Here is a 4,735-nt window from a genome sequence, read left to right on the forward strand (position 1 = left end):
ATTCCCCATTTGTGGGGTGGCTCTAGCTATGAGCATCCTACAATCTTTTCTGAGAATGGGGTCCAGAAAAAGTTCTACAAAAGTCATTATGTAGGCAATCTCCACACATTTTCCTTCTCTGCTACAATATCGTTTTAACTCTGAGAGCATGTTTTGCTGTAATGTCCCAAAAATGGGCCATGCCTCATAATTTTCCACATGATACTGAGGCCAAATGGTGTTGCAAAAGAACACCAGCCTTGTCTTTTTTAGTTCTTTAGAGAAACTAAATTTTTCCCAATTTTGTAAAAGACAGCCCAAAGGCAAATCTTCAGGAATTGAAGAGGATTGACCCTTTGTGGGTGTGGGGACTGGAAGTCCCTCCCTCCTTTAAAGAAGATTTAGGAATAAGACTCAGGAAACAGACAAAAAAGTCAAAAACCCAAAATAGTACCTTTAGTTTTCCCAAGTCCCTGGCACTGAGAAAATTGACAGGATTGGGCCTATGATTCTGCCCACATCCATTGTCTTGAACAGGACATCTCTGAAGGGGGCTATGTTCCTCTGGTTTCAAGTCACTTATAGAGATTCCTAGGTAATTCTGCTAAAATATGCCAATAGAGCTATTTTGCCCAACTATATGCCAATAAATCTGATGATCTAAGTGAAATGGATGATTATTTACAAAAATATAAATTGTCCAAATTAACAGAAGAGGAAATAGAATAGTTAAATTACCCCATCTTAGAAAAATAAATTGAACAAGTCATCAGTGAACTCCCAAAGAAAAATTCCCAGGGTCAGATGAATTCACAAGAGAATTTTACAAAACACTTAAAGAACAATTAATACCAATGTTATATAAACTATTTGAAAAAATAGGTGAGGAAGGACTCCTACCAAATTCCTTTTACTACACAAATATGTTGCTGATTGTTAAACCAGGAAGAGTAAGAGCAGAGAAAGAAAGCTATAGACCAATTTCCCTAATGAATATTGATGCAAAAATTTAAATATCACTAACAAAACCAACAGAAATCATATGATTATCTCAACAGATACAGAAAAAGCCTTTGACAAAATACAACACTTATTCCTATTAAAAATACTAGATGAGACAACACATAATAGGAAAGTGATGGCAAGAGAAAGTAATTCATAATGTACACTACTGTGAGAGACGACATAGTGATGTGAGAATCTAGTCTTGGCACGTGAGGGACATATGTTATTTCTTCTCAGTTTCATGACTCACTCCACTTCTACAAGACTTTATAGAATCAGTCACAATGCAGGTTGCTGAGCAGAGAAGCATCCTTCCAAATAGCCAGATCCACAAGCCTGATATTCCCCAGGTGAATTGATACAGAGTGAAGTGAACAGAACTAGGAGGCTAATTTACACAATAACAACATTGTAAAAACAAACAACTTTAAAAGACTTTAGACCTCTGATCAGTACACTTATGACTTCAGAGGAGGTGTGCTACCATCCTCCTGAGAGGGAGATGATAAACTCAAGATACACATTGAGGTATAGACTTTTGAACATGGTCAATGTAGGAATTTGTTTTGTTTGAGTATAAATAATTGAATAATTGTAATGAGAGCTTTGTTTTTCTTTGTTTTTTTTCCCCCAGGAGGTAGGTGAGAGGGAGAGAAAAGAAATGTTTCTTAATTGTAAACACATTTCAACTTAAAAAATAAGTTGTCAAGATGTGAAAATAACAATGAAAAAAGCTACAGGGTAAATGAATAAATGAAGTATTCCTTAAAATGATAAGTAGCATCTGTCTAAAATCATCAGCAAGCATTATATGTAATGGGTATAAAAGATCAGGGATGAAGTAAGAATGTCTGTTATCAGACATTTAGAAGGCATATCCAGACTTAAGCAGTTACAACCCATTTGCCATAGGTGTTGATAAGGTAGGGTTTGCCTTCTTCATTTCGACTCTCCTTCCACATAGTTGTATCCAAGAAGCTGTTCTCTCCACTTCCCTTCCTGCTCCCTCTGTTAGACTAGGTACAAGGATTGATATGCATCTAGCACCTGAAGATATGTAAAATTTGTACAAAGATATCATCTATGAAAATTATTTGTAATTTGTTAACTTACTACCTGGGAAAAGTCTTATGATATAAAATCCCCTCCTTTAGGCTGTGGAATTTGGTGGTTTTTTTTTTTTCCAGGTTTTTTGTTTTGGTTTGTTTTCTCCAAATAAACCTAATCTTTAAAGTTAAAAAAGAAGAAAGTCTATTATCACCACTATTATTCATTATTGTATTCATAATGCTAGCTATACAATAAGAGAAGAAAAAGAAATTGAAGGAATTAGAATAATCAATGAGGAAACAAAACTATTACTCTTTGCAGATGATATGATGATATACTTAGAGAACCCTAGAGAATCAACTAAAAAACTAATTGAAATAATTAACAATTTTAACAAAGTTGCAGAACATAAAATAAGTCTACTTAAATCACCATTTCAATATATTACCAACAAAGTCCATCAGCAAGAGCTAGAAAAAGAAATTCCATTTAAAATAACTATAGACAAAATAACATACTTGGGAGTCTACCTGCTGTGACAAACCCAAGTACTATATGGGCACAATTATCAAACACTTTTCACACAAATAAAATCAGGTACAAATAATTGGAAAAATATTAATTTCTCATGGGTAGGCCAACCCAATATAATAAAAATGACAATTCTACCTAAATTAATCTACTTATTCAGGGCCATACCAATCAAACTTCCAAAATTTAGTTTATAAATCTAGAAAAAAAAGTGACAAAATTCATCTAGAAGAACAAAATGTCAAACATATCAAGAGAATTAATTTTAAAAAATAATGAAGGATGGTGACCAAGATATACCAGATCTCAGACTGTATTATAAAATGGTAATCACCAAAATAATGGTACTGGCTAAGAAATAGAGTGGTGGATCAATGGAATAGATTAAGCGCATGATACACTGTAATAAATGACCATAGTAATTTAGTGTTTGACACACTCAAAGACCAGGTTTTGGGAGAAATCTCACTATTAGACAAAAATTGCTGGGAAAACTGGAAAACAGTATGGCAGAAACTAGGTATAAACCAACATCTCATACTGTATACTAAGATAATGTCAAAATGGCTATATGATTTAGACATAAATGGTGATACCATAAGCAAATTAGGGAAGGATGGAGTAGTTTACCTGTTAGATCTGTGGAGAGGGGAAGAATTTAGGGCCAAACAAGAAATAGAGAACAATACAAAATGTAAAATGGATAATTTTGATTATATTAAATTAAAAAGGTTTTTGCAGAAACAAAAACAAGGCAAATAAAATTAGAAGGAAAGCAGAAAACTACTTTTTATAACTATATCTGATAAAGGCCTCATTTCTCAAATATATGGAGAACTAAGTCAAATTTAAACAACACAACTGACAAATGGCCAAAGGGTATGAACAGGTAGTTTTCAGAAAAAGAAATCAAAATTGTCTATACTTACATGAGAAAATACTCTAGAGAAATGCAAATTAAAACAACTTTGAGGCACTATCTCACACCTGTCAGATTGGCTAATATGATAGAAAAGGAAAATGACAAATGTTGGAGGGGTTGTGGGAAAACTGGTAATGCATTGTTAATGGAGTTGTGAACTGATGCAACCATTCTGGAGAGCTATCAAACTGTGCATACCCTTTGACCAGCAATACCACTACTAGGTCTGTATCCCAAAGAGGTATTAAAGAAAGGTGAAAAGACCTATTTGTACAAAAATATTTATAGCAACTCTTTTTTGTTGTGGCTAAGAATTGGAAATTGATTCGGGAATGGCTGAACAAATTGTGGTATCATTTTAATGGAATATTATTGTGCTATGGCACAGAAATGACAAGCAGGATGATTTCAGAAAAACATGAAAAGGTTTACATGAAGTGATAGGGAGTGAAGTAAGCAGAACCAAGAGAACAGTGTACACAGTAACAACAGCTTCACCTGCACACCCACTTCCCTTGTGCCTATGGCTCTTCATCGGGTTGAGTGACAGTACCATTAGAATTGCAGTACTTTAAACAAACCACACAAGTTGACTTTCGGAACTATACTGACAATGCATGGGCACTGAGAATTCTGGGCTTGCTTCCAATGCATGAGATAAATGCATATCCATATGCCACTGGTGAATATATTGCTGCTCTGTTAACCTTTTAAGCAGAGTGATGACCAGAATCATGTCATGTGACAATTACATGATGAAAAGTTATAAACCAGTTTTTGGACTGAAAAAACAGGGTGTGATGATTGTACAGTGAAATACAGTACTCCTCTCCTGGTCTCATGCCAAAAGAAATTTTATCCAAAGGAGAATATTTTGGTATTTTATTGTTACTGGAGCCCATCATTTCTTTAAAGGGAATAACCCTTCCCCAGCCTTCAGGATGGGTATAAACCTTAACCCTTTCCTAATCTTCAGGGTGGGAATAAACCATCCCCAGTAGTGTAGAGGTAATCCTGACCTCAGAAGAAAATTGAGATTGAGGGGTGTTTGACCCTGGTTGGGGTGGAGGGGTGGGAAGTCTTCCACAAAAAAAAGTCCTTTGGTGAAAGATTAACTGGTTTACCCTAGACGTCTGTCATAGCCAGGGTTGGACTCCTGACTTTACCTAGCGTGGCTTGCCAAAAACTATGGAAGGTGAGATCTGAAATGAGTGAGGAAACAGAGGTTTGACCTTCTGAGTGTATTGA

Source organism: Vombatus ursinus, unplaced genomic scaffold (genome assembly GCF_900497805.2).
Source record: "Vombatus ursinus unplaced genomic scaffold, bare-nosed wombat genome assembly UNPS02014807.1, whole genome shotgun sequence".
NCBI classification, from domain to species: domain Eukaryota; kingdom Metazoa; phylum Chordata; class Mammalia; order Diprotodontia; family Vombatidae; genus Vombatus; species Vombatus ursinus.